The sequence below is a fragment of the Pseudopipra pipra genome, chromosome 1, assembly GCF_036250125.1.
Source record: "Pseudopipra pipra isolate bDixPip1 chromosome 1, bDixPip1.hap1, whole genome shotgun sequence".
In the NCBI taxonomy this organism is placed as follows: Eukaryota; Metazoa; Chordata; class Aves; order Passeriformes; family Pipridae; genus Pseudopipra; species Pseudopipra pipra.
In genome coordinates, this window is record NC_087549.1 from 60,986,965 (window position 1) to 60,999,972 (window position 13,008).

General features: G+C 44.2%; 1 protein-coding gene across 1 annotated transcript in view; it reads right to left on the reverse strand.

The window, feature by feature from the left end:
• The window catches only part of RIPOR2 (RHO family interacting cell polarization regulator 2), a 107,643-nt gene that overhangs the window by 68,218 nt on the left and 26,417 nt on the right, over positions 1–13,008 (reverse strand). The gene's annotated exons all lie outside the window — the stretch shown is intronic.

Genomic DNA, 13,008 nt, shown 5'->3' on the forward strand with positions numbered 1-13,008 from the left:
CGCACCCTGCCCTGTTGCTGAATGCTGTAGCAGTGAAGCCCTGTCAGCCCGTGTAAGGGTTTTGCATATGAATGTGAATGTTTTCTGGTGGTAGAGATAGAGCCAGGGAACCACTCACCGTGCTGGGTCTGCAGAGCAACTCGTTTTCACCCCAGGGACAGTGTGACAACAGGAAACCCCCCATCTCTCTCAGTGTCATGTGTTCAGGGGACTAACTTTTTATTTAGCACAGCAGCAGTGACAGCACGTTCTCACCCACGCTGGGGTGATGCAGGGCAATGGACATCTGGACAAGCTGGAAAGCCAAGGTGATGGCAATTGTCCCTTGGGCAGATGCCTTAGCAGGGACATGATTCTTGCAGTTAGACTTATCCCAGTCTGTGGTGCATTACCAAACCTAGGGACCTTCCTGATCAGGTGTACAACAGAACGACATCAAAGTAAAACTCACTGTCTGCCAATAATAGGCATATAATTTGAGTGTCTCTGTCACTACTAATTTGTCATCACACTGGTCCATTCAGTCACTGTGTTTCCTGACCTTTGACTCCTTTGTGTCAGGTCTCTCAGTTTATGAGAGGACCTTCTCTACAAACAAACTTAACCCAAACTCTCACAAAAATACATTTGGCCTTCAGGTGTAGTGTCTGAGCCTTGCATAGCCCTGCTGTCTTCATCAGTCCACTCAAGGATATTTCATGTGTATGTCTGTCCACATATAGCTGTGGAGCCTAGCACAGGTAGTCCCTCATATCGCTGCTACCAGAAGTTAGAATGTAATGACAGTAAACCTCTACTAAGCTGTGATTAGTCAGTCTAGTAATTGCATGTGTTGCCACACCCTTGGAAGTGAGACTCCCAGCACAGCAGTCGTGTTCACTGCAGCTTCCGGATGATGAATCACAAGCAGATATCATGAGCTCATCTCTAGTTATTATACTGGATTTTTTAATAGCTCTAGCAGTGGGTTTCTGTGTGGCAGTGCACAAGTTGAACTACTCCTGATGGAGAAGACAAGACAAAAGATGGGACAAGTCCATTTGGAGCACCTAACCTAACCTAACCTCGGCCCAGGCCATGTTCATTAGCAAATCCTGTGGCAGCACTTTGATCATCACAGGAAAGTGAAAATCCCCTTACCAACTCAAGCACAGCCTTCCTCTGGATGCGAGGTCCCTGGAAGGTGGTGCTGCAACCCATAGATCTTGTGCCTCCCCCTCACTGTCACATCAGGTGCCTTGGCTGCACAACCTGGGAGTTGCTGCCTTGCCAGGGTAGGAAAGCTGTATTTTCCTAGGTGAATGTGGGAGAAGCCAAGAGCATCCTAGGGCGTCTGTTTGGTAGGGCAGTATGGCTTGACTGCCCAGTTGTTTCTCTGCCTCATCAGCAAGACTTCTTGAGGAACTCTGTTTCTAGGAGGGTCCCCGTGATCTTTGCTTTGCTTTAAAATTACCCTTGGCTATTTCCCCACAGAGTAAAGATGACAGTTTGGCCCAACAGGTAAGGGAGAGGACTTGTTTCTGGCCCCACTGGACAGGCTTGGGGAAGTCACTTCTTTCTAGACTTCCCCCCTCACTCTTTTTCCTGCTCTGCTTATTTGAAGTGATTTCTTCACTTGTAATTAGAGCTGCTCCCTATTGTGCTCATGGGAGCATCCCTCTGCCTCAGTAAGGCCGTCCTGCCACAGTGCTGAGTAGATGGAGACAGTCATAAAAACAGAGAAACAGCATTATGGGGTGATGAGGGGAAGCAGAGAAAAATGAGAGAGGCGTGAGAAGAGATGGAGACATGAAAGCTGCAGAGGAAAAGAATTAATCCGAAGGGAGGGGATGCCAGCACAGGAGGTCGGCACCTCTCCAGACGCTGTCTCCCAGGCTCAGAGCTGGGAACTGCTGAGCTTGCAAAGCCTTGTGGGACCAGCACGTGAAATAGGTGCTGGGGGTGAAGGAAAGGAGAAGTGCTGAAGGAAAGACAGCCACAGGGTGTATCTTGCCTTAAAGCTTCCCAGCAAAAGCCACTCCCGGCAATGGGCAGCCACTGCCGTATGGTTTCCTGGAAACAGCAGGAGGTGGTTGGCAGAAATTTTGAGCCCCTGTAAAGTCAAGGGCTAAACTGCTCTGGGGTGCGGTGGAGCATGTCAGTCTCTGAGGACTGGGGTGAGCCAGAAGAGGCTCCTGGTCTGCTGAGAAAGATTTTTGGGCTTGATTTGGATAAGCTGCAAGATGAATGATGCTACAAATACAGATGTGAGCACTCAAACCAGACAGACAGCCTATTAGGAAGAATCACAGAGAAAATACCCCACAACAGCAATGCTAACTTTCCTTTGTTGTCCTGTGATTGAAGCTTATTTGCAAACTGAGTATGGGAAGTTTTAGCCATTTACTGCTTCCTGCATAAAAGTGAAGGAGCAAGCCACACTGTCCTGGTTATTGTGGCAGCTCCCTTTTGTGCTGCATTTCCCTGGGACTTAAAGTTATTTCCTCACCCACTGTTTTCAGTCAGCCTCTCCGGGTGCCTGTTACCTTGACAGCCCTTTTTCTTTTATTTTCAGGAATTAAAAGGCATCAAAAGCTGTCCTCTCTCCCGAAAACAACTGTCACCAGAATGAACACACCAGTCGGGCTGGTGATGAATGGTAATGACTCAGCCTCCATTGCAGATGCACAAAGAGGAGTCGCTTTGATTCGTTCCTGTTTGCCACATCGTCCCTTGACGGCAGCCTTACCTACATTGCTCGCAGCATGTGATGTTCCTCCAGAAACCTGTCCCCCAGGGAGCACGGTGCTCTTTCCCTCAAGACAGGATAATTTAACATGGACAAAACCACTCCACCTCACATGGATACCCAGGCCCCCCTCCTCCTTGCTCCATGTTTGCCTTTGGGGCAGCATAATTTTGCCCTGGAAGTCTGTGTGCCTGTGCCTTTGCTGCTTACTGATCTCAACCATCCAGCCTAACAAAGTGCCTTCCTCCTTGCTTTGTTTTGTAGCATCTCTGGTTTTTTTTTTTCTCTCTGTCTCCAGAAGCCCCTGACATTAGCTCCGTAGGTTAGAGCACGGTGCTAATACCGTCAAGGTCATGGGTTTAATCCCCATACAGGCCATTCACTTAGGAGTTGGACTCGATGATCCTTGGGTGTTCCTTCCAACTCAGAATGTTCCGTGAAACAAACAAAGCCATATTTTTGCATCAAAATGTATTTTTTTGTCTTATTGAGCTTTTTATTGTAAAACACAGTAATTTTTCTTTTTGCCTGTTGGCTAATGAAGCCCCACTTCAGAGCAAAAAAAGCCCCTAATCAGTTTTGCATCCACTGCAGAGCTCTCACGTGCGTATTTTTCATGTAACCACATCTCATGCTGCTCTCGGAAAAAGCCACCACCCATCCTCTCATAACCTGTCAACAAAAAGTGGGGGAGTCTGAGGAAATGTTAAAAACAAGGGTGGATCAAGCAAGAGGAGATAACTTTCAGAACAGCTTCTTTAAATTACTCTAACCTTACTCTTCTTCCCCTGCAACTTACTTTATTAGAATGTCTGATCCAGTAGAAAAGTCAAGTGTTCTGATGTTTTATCTTCATACACAGGGCATTCCTAATGAAAAAGAAGTGTAAAAAATTGTGCCATTTCGAAATGTTGGATGGGGTTGTTTTAATTCATCCCTACCCTAAATTACCAACATCTCCACAAGCAGCAGGAGAGACAAGCTGACCATTTTCTGCCCTGCTGTGCTGGTGCATCAGGGAGGTGTCCAAAACTGTTTTGCCCTATTCACATCTCCTTCTGTTCCAGTGCAAGAAGGATTCTCAAGATATGGAAAGTTGCGTGTCAGAGGGGGTAGTCAGTCCCTTGCTTTGTTCTGGGGCTATTTTGATGGTGGAGATTCCATTTGGGGGGATAATCTAGGTGGAAAACAAGAAGGAAAAAAAAAAAGAGGTAAAGGAAGGGCAGATGACCCTGAGGTGGAGATAGTATGAAAGAGAACCTAGGAAAAGGTGGTTGACACTGATCAGTTTGGGAAAGTGAGTGTTCACGTGGATTTGGACTAGTTGTAAAAGTTTTGCTCTAGATATTGCTGCAGTTTCAGTCCTCCTGCAAAACATGCTCCTCAGAAACCTGAAGAATGGAATTACAATAACTTTTTTAGTTGTTAACTCATTTGCAAGTTACAGAAACTCCAGGGACTTAGATTATGTTTAGACAGTCTGTGTCAGTCTCTGACTGAGCTTAGCGTAATTTTTTCTTTCCAACTCTTGAAACTTTTGCCAAAAAGTTAAACAGTTTTGTTGTTAGTTTTTTTTTGTTTTTTTTTTTTTTTTTTAATAGAGATATTCAGTTCCAGAGAAAACTTGGGAGAAATTCTCTCTTTTACTGTCCAGAAGGAGAGTCAGCAGGCCAGGCCAGTAGAAGACATGACTCACTCCACACAGCTTCACAGCCATTAGGAGCCCTGTGCACAAATCTTCACAAGGCTATAAAATATACACCATGTATTTTGGAGAGCTAAAAAGAAGGAAGGCTCCAGGAACTGTTCACCCAGAGGAGAGGACAGTGTTTTCTGAGGACCCCTGTATTACATTAGACAGTGGAGACAAGGTAGTGTAGGAGCTGGCCTGTGGGAAAACTGAACTCTTGTGCCAGGCAGGTTGCAGTGCCAGTTTGGGATGTAGCTCGATGCACTTGACCTATTCAAAAGGCATGATGGCTAAAGAACCACAGGGTGCTTCCCCAGCCCAGCTCTTGTCCACATCCATCTTGGACACCTTGGTTTGGGGGCTTGGGGAGAGCTCTGCACACAGCATTGTACTCAATTCCCTGGTACACACACACATTGCAGGAACCACAGCACATGTTGTTGATGCCCTACTGATCTCTTTTCATGTTCCCTGCCACAGTTATGAGCAGTGAATCCATTGTATGCCATAGAGGTAAGCTGTATCTTTGTCCATTATGGTGTGTCACTGCAATCTACAATACTTAGCACATCCCACCAGCCCATCAAAGGTGATTTTGGCCTCTCCTAAGACAGCCTTTTCCATTTCAGTAATACTTGGCCTATGAAAATAAATCATTACCTTCTCATAGCAAAATATTATTTCAATTCACAGGGAGGAAGCAAACCATCCTGGATGAAACTCCTACAGAATGAATATAATTTTGAAAATTGCGCTCAGTCGTGTAGTTCCCAAGTGGTTTGTTATCAAAAGATAAGAAAATGGTCAAACATGATTTTGCAGGGCTTGGCCTTGGATCTGGTATTATTCAACATATACTTTAATATCCTAGATAGTATTTAATATCCTACAATGGATATGATCATGCTCATTACAATTGCAGATGCCAGGCTTCCAAGGAGTGTACATACACTGGAAGACAGAATCAAAATTAAAGCTAATAGTGACAAACTGGAGAAACAGTCTGGAAACAATTAAATGCAAGTGAGTGAGATGTGAAGTTCTATGCTCTAGCAAGAATAATCCTCACAAAGACAGGCTGAGCAATGGCTCAGAAAGGAGGCTGGAGGCAGCTGGATGGCAGCTTGCCATCAGGTGTGATCAAAGGGAGAGACAGAAAAAAATTCAGGCACTGTGTTTGAGGTTAATAAGGCCTCTGACAGGGCAGAACAGGGCCTTCAGGCGTCTCAGTTCAAGGAGGATAGAGCCTGTTTGGTTACAGTCCTGAGGAGAGCGACCAAACTGCTCTGAGGGCTAGGAAACAGGAAAATAAGGAAAATATTGGAGAAACTGGAACTACTTCATTTGAGGGAGAGGATGAATATGTAAGAGCAGTACTCAAGTCCTCTTCTCCACCTTTGTGGTGCACAAGGTGTCATGAATTTAGACTGCAGAATGGAGGAAGCAAATTAGGAAGCAGATTAGGTAGCAAACTAGCAGAAACTAGGAAGAAGCAAGTTAGGAAAAACCCCTTTGCAACAGTCAAGACAATGAAGCAGAGAAAGAGTGCTTGGGTGAGTCAGCGCTGAGTGAATTAGAGTGCTGCTTTAACTTACAAAGCATATGTAAATCTTTTGAAGAACAGAGTAGACAAGTAGCTATTGGGAATAATATAAGAATAGTTGATTCTGCCTTAGGGGAGGGCAGTGGGAGTAGGGGTCTCTTGGGGTTAGACTCCAATGTTGTTTTGCTGGAGCAGCTATTGAGTAATGCTGGATTTCTACTTTTTAGATTTATTTCTCAGTGACACATAGCTGAGTGCTAAATTTTCCCACTGCTTGAGGGGTCCAGCACATTCCAGCAGCTCTTGACTGGGATGGGAATATTTTTGCAGTTTCAACTGATTTCAATATCCCTACCATCTTTCTCCTTCTATAAGAAATCTTCATGTCTGGTTGCTTGTGCCTTCATTCTTTCTTCCTAGTTATTTTCACACCTATTCCTCTGTGATCCAGTGAGGTCATTGTCATCAGCAAAGAATAGATGATGGGTTTTTCATCCTTTGATGATTAAATCCCATGGGTTTCTCTCAGAAGTATTTCAGATTGTTACCATAAATTGTTAAAGAGAAGCAATCTGCATACCATAATAACATGGAAGCTATCTCATGTTATCCCCAGCATAACCAACAAATATGCTCAATCCTGCTAAGGATCAAAACCTTATGTCTTACTATAGGTTACACATCAATTATATAATATTTTTATCAATGTGAACAAATTGTAAGATTGATCAAATAGATGTATATAGCATTCTAATGCCTATGCCAAAGTCACAAGACCTTTCCAATTTTCTCTACCGTAGCACTTGTTAATCAAGCACTTTTTCCCCAGTAGTAATTTTCTTAAATGTTGGAGGAAATACAGGGAAGAAACTCATCTCATTGTTCAGCTATATGTCTTCCATCCCAGGCAAAGGATATCACAAGATGATTCACAACAATATTTTAGTAATATTTCCATAAAGATATGAAATCCCTTTTTTTCCCTTTAGGCAGACTATTAGAAATGAAGTAAAAGCCCTGGGTCATTTATTTTAGACTCTCAGGTCACACTGTCAAACAAATGATGTCTGTAGATAAATGCCTCTCCTTCACATTAATAATTCTGCTTGTAGACTATTCAGTTTGGGGGACTTTAGTGATCTTCAGTATGTAAACCGTGCTTCCAGTTTCTCCAACTGCTGGAAGGAGTTCAGGAGTTGGCCTTCTCCCCTAGTCTTCTCTACTTCTTCCAGCTCCAATCAGCAGTGTTTTTTTCTGCTGGTCTGAGATGAATCTTGACAGTACTGATCCCAAATATTTTGAAAGACAATGTGGTTTTTTTCCCTCTGCCCAAGGCATTTTTCGAAGACATTCTCTCCTATTCTGGCAAATTGTGGGTGAGATGGGTAGCTTTAGTTGTGAGATGGCTTGGACCCTGTCTAGGACAGCTCCCAAAGGAGCATGCACGCATTTCTCTAAGGCAGTTTGACTTAGTTGCTTCCGTTCCCAGGACACTGCCAAGTCTCAGCATTTCCCCCTCACCTACAATGCATTCTTTTGATCAGTTCCTAAAATGCTATAAATTACTGTTTAACAAGATTCTGTGGCTGTCTTGCAGAGCATCACTTAGCAGGGACAGGTGGACATAAGGAATTGCTGCTGCAAATAATGTTGCAGACAGGAGTATGAAATTCAAATGGGGGATCCCTTGGTTCACTGGAACTTACCCCTGTGAAGGGACTTCTGTCTCAGCAGTTAAAGTCTCAGGTGATGGGAGTGTGACTGTCAGAGTGGCATCTGAATGGTCAAATGGGAAAGTTTCATTAACACAGACTTTATATCTTCAGGAGCTGGAACAGCCCCAAACATTGAACTTCCTCTGTTTTATAGAAAGGCATCTTTCTAAACTTCAGTTTAGTTCACACTAGTAACAGCAAAGACAGTGTGGCATCAGCTTCACCCCAGGCTGGAGACACCAGTGAGGTAGCTCAGTTTTAGACCAGTCTGTTTTCTGTGAAACCTTTGCTGATCTTGACTTAGGTGGTCTCTCCCAGGCCATTTGTCCCTGACATCTCGTCACAGGGAATCTGATCATTTAAGTCTAAGCTTAGTGGCAGTGCCAGCACTCAAGCTTTTATGCTTTCCCAGTTACTTGTTCCAACCCATGCAGGTGACCACGGCACAGTCAGTAATGTTATCTTAAAGCTGGAGCATCTTGGGCTTAGAAAAACAAACAGTAGGTTCCAAAGGATGGAAAAGCTCTCATATTACTTGTTGTTCATGTGGTAGCAGAGAACACTTTTGTTAAGGACAAAAAAGGTTAAATTGAGATCAGCCTATTCTGTTTTGTATTTCAGGTGGCTTTTTGAGAACTTGTTCTGAAAAATGTCCCCACTTTGTATTTGCAACCTCTTGGTACATTGGTACCACTCTGGGATCGAGTTCTCCGAATAATTGCAACAGCAGGATTTACTTCTCCATTTTTTTAAGCCCTAGAATAAAAGCATAGCTGAGAACGGAACCTGTGGTAAAGGAAATCTCACCACAAGGCATCCCCACCCTGCTTGCCTTCCTCCTTGAGCAAGTGGTACAGGGCATGCATAGGGGCTGGATGGGCGAATGGCTGGTAATAGCTCTCCTGAAGAGATTGCTTCATTTTTACTCCTATGAAGCAGGACAGAAAAGAGGATTTTTAAGCTTTTTTTTTTTTAGCACAGTGTCTCACTTTTTGCAATTTGTTGAAGGGATTAGCAGCTCAGAAACAGTGTAATGACCATAGCAGATCTATTTGTCATTTGTCATTTTGTTTGCTTTTAACTGAAGAGTAACATTTCTCCTTCCCCTGCAAAGCACAGGTGCCCAATAGAATGGATCTGGATTTAGAGACCCTCAAAAGAAAGTAGTCAAAAGTCACATCCATCTTTCCCTCTTTCAGGAAGAAATTCTGGCAACTGGGTGGGCAAACAACGACAGTATTTGTAGAGTATCTCAGAATGAGGAAATCCCTGCAAACATTTAGATGCATCTGCAATCTCTACCCCCAAAAGATAAAGTAGTTTGAGATGGAGAGAGCAGCTTTTCCACCTTTAAATGATTACTGTTGACCATGGTATCCTGAACAAATTTTACTCATAGAACATACCTAAATCCTTCCACTGACTTTACATAGAGACGGTTTTGGGTCTCTCCTGCTGCATTGCTGCATTAATACTTAGCTGGCTCAGGGAAAGATCACCACCCACTGCATCAGTGATTCTTCAGCAGCCTTGATTTTGTTAATCAGCCTGTCTTTCATCCTGGCCTTGTTTGCTGAGAGAGCAACTTCAGAGAGAGCGGTACAACACAGAAAAGTAAAAATAGCAACAAGAGTTTCTGCAAAATGTGGCACTTCATGCAATTACTTTTCTTCCTGTTTGCATCTCCTGAATTTTCTTTTTCTAGCAAGTTTAACTCTTGTGTACAGACCAAACACACACACACACACACATGCGTACTGAAGCTAGTGTGAAGCTCCCCTAAACATCAGTGGGCCATGGAGCTAGTTTCTCTAAGTAAAGAAAAAATGGCTCAGTCTGGTGTTAATGAGTTTTAGTATTTTACACAACAGGCAATTCAGAAATAATATTCATGGCTGGTAGAAAATAACATAAGCTGGTCAAAAGGAAAACTAGAAACAAACTAGCATATCTCAAGCAGGATAAGGCTGGCTCTTTCTTCGAGGACAGAACAGCATAATGGTTGATCTAATAGCCTCAACACAGGCTTCAAAACTGCAGAAGAGACAAGAAATTGGTGATAGCAAAGTAGTGATCTACCATGAGTGACAAAGCAGCTATTATGAAAGACACCAGCATGCCCTACTTCATGCTCTCCGTACAGTGCTACAAAAAAAACCTGAAAAAAATTCGGGGTCAGAGGGAGTGGTAAAGTATATTCTATCTCAATTTGACTTCACGTTGTCCATCCAGTCCTGGAGATGTGCAGAGAGATATGATACTGCCCAGGGAGGGTGGCAGGGATGGAGGAGCCCAGGCAAGGGCTGGCTTGGTGGGAAGCAGCGGACCCTGCCCAGGGCATAGCAGCTCATCTTTGCCATCACTATGGTTTGAGGCAGAGCCCTGGGAAGAGCCTCTCCCCACCTCTCACTGGGTGTCTGCCCCCTGCCACAGCACCCTTTCCTCCTGCCAGACCCCAGGCTAGTGGGCAATGGGGATGGTATTCCTCCTTCCTGCTCCTCTTCATAGTCTGGCCAGGATGGGTATAAAATACAAAGTCAAAAGAAAAAAGGATTTTTCTTTTTTCCCGTCATAACATTTTAGCAACAGCACCTACGCAAAGATCTAAGTATAAGATCTTTTACCCCCCACCTTTCCAAGCAATTAGCATGCCGAAATACAAGCAAGAAACAGGATGGCAATGTCAAAACTGACAAGTAGGAAGACCATTTCCTTTTCACAAGGGTTTCACAGTGTGGACAAAGCTGCTTGAGAACAATTTCTGAACCTTTCCCCTCCCCCTGGATAATTGCCTCTGCAGCAGCTTTGGTAACTGTCCAAAACCGCCTGCTTTTGGTGACTGGCACTCTCCTGGTAGCTGATGCCCAGAAGGTCTCACATTTTCAAAGTAAGGAACCCCAACCCCCATGGACTGCTCTCCAGCAAAACTAGGTTGCTTAAAAACATCTGAGAAAGGTGGAAAAGGGAGGCTGCCTGTTTGAAGTAGATAGGCTGTCTTTTGGAGCAGAGAGCAGAGAAGAAAGGCGGCTGGTGACATATTCAGTGCAGCGTCGGCTCCGTCTGAGCCTTCTTTCATCAGCCAGATTTTAAATTAATCTCAATCTGGTCTCTGAATCTTGCTGGCAAGTTTTCTGGTAAATTTAAGACTTAGAAGAGACTAAAGAAAGATGCTAGGCAGACAAGTTTATATTAGGGTTTCCAGCTGTTGCCAGCAGTCCCTGGGAAGTTGTTTGTAAAAATGGAGGCTGCTGTGGGAAATGTGGGGGGATCTCCTCCAGCACTGCATACCTCCTTTATGCAGGGTGAGCTGGCAAAGCCCCCCCAAGCCAGGCCTATGCAGCTGGCCTGTAACCAAATATGGTTACACTCCTGTGCTGATATTCAGGGCTTACATCTTGAATAAAGGACTGAGTGAATCCAAGCCCTTTGGTTTTGCTGTTTGTCTTTCTAAAAGCAAATCATGATTTTTTTTTCCTCTTAGCATTCAAGCAATGTTTTTTCCACCCAAAAAGTTTGCTGTTCCAACATGCAGTCAATGAACAGAGAAGACAAAATGAGGCATCACAGTACAGGGAGGCTGTGACTGCAGGCAGCAGGGAAGCTGGAGGTGGGAAGGAAACCCCTGTAAACCTCCTCACACAGGAGCTTAGGAAGCTGAGATTTCCATAAAGTTTTAATCTTAATTTTTTTCCCATTTTTTGAGATTTTCTCTTTGAGTGCCTTGTTTGACTAACAGCCTGACTCTTTTTCTTCTCTCCTTGCTCCAAAAGGCTGGGACACTACTGAACACCAGCTCATCCAAACACCACTTCCCCATGTGCCCACTTGTCCCTGTACCATGTCTGGGGACTTGTGATTGATTAAAGCAAGGCAAATGGTCTTATCCTCAAGGTTTTAATGAAATTCCCTCTGGTCTCCAGTTACTTTAGCAGTTAGGTAAGCAATCCATCACCACTGTGTTTGCAGGCCCAAGTGGGTCTCAGTGGGTCTCTGAAGTGTGCCTGTAAGTGTCCCTGTGCCTGTAAGTGTGCCTGAATACAGCTGTTTCTGTTTTCAAGACCAAAAGTAAACTTTTGAGGCAGGTGATAAGCCTGCAATTAAGACTTTAGAGGAGAACGCATTTTAGAAGATACAATAACTTATGGAATGAATCTCTGAATTTGAAGTTGCCAGATATTTTTTTTCCTCCAGTGGTCAAGGTCAAGTATAAGAAGATAGAAACTCAGCGTAGGAGGATCACAAAATATGTTAACGGCGTAACAGCAACAGAAGGACTGACCCAACACTGTGAGTTTGTGGGTTTTACCTTCTTAATGGCTTTTTGAGAGACAAAGAGAGAGAGCTACCAGGGAAGCAATATACTGAACTTTCAGTCCATGCTCTCCTGTTTCTTCATTTCTCACTTTCATCCATAGCCAGATGACTCTGCCTGGCACTAGTGAGCTCAAGTAAGCAGGGGTGAGGAACCCCTGTTTGCTCAAATCCTCTTTTCTGAGAACAGGGAAGGTGGAACAAAGCTGTGTTGCACAGAACAGCCTCCATTTGTCAGACCTGATTGTGGGTGTGTTCTCATCCCTCAGTTTCTTGCTTCACAGCCCAATGAGAGGAGCAAAGCCACCTGAGATAGGGATGCACTCCCTATGAGTGTCTGGCTCATGCTGGTGGAGAGGACTACTGCAAGAACTGGTGAGCTTCCAGTCCCCAGCCCAGACTGCTCGTTGTTAGCTGGTCTTACCTAACACATATGTGACAGTAAAATTATATTTGTTTAAAAAACTCTCACAAGCCAGAAGCAAACAAGTCACAAAAATACCTCACTGCCCACATTTGTCTCTTCGGGATCAGGAGAATAAGTGGGCTATGGCAGATGCCAGTTGTGGTGCCTGGCATGCCCCTGGAAGCTACACTTGCCATGGGCATGAGCTCAGCTGTGAAACACAGCAGAAAATGGAACACAGATCCTTGCAGGCTTGCACAGTGCTCATTTAAAGTGAATTTGAGGAAAACCCATTGAGCAAAGCACTTTGCATAAAAGTAGCAGCCCATCCTGAACATCAGGGTTCTCTTTATCTTCCATTTCATAGCCAGTGCTCAGAAGATCCAGTAATGGACATACCCACTGTGGGCACTACCCACTGCCTGTGGACTGCAGTACCTCCTGATCTACTTGCAGGAAAGGCATCACAAAGCAGAGCTGGGCACTTGTCTTGGTTGAGCTGTGTTTAAGATGATGCTTTCTGTGCTCTACCAGAGAAAGGTTCCCAAGAGCACATAAATATATTATAAAGTGGCAGAATGCTCAATAATTAATTTTCAGCAAGGAGGAGATTCT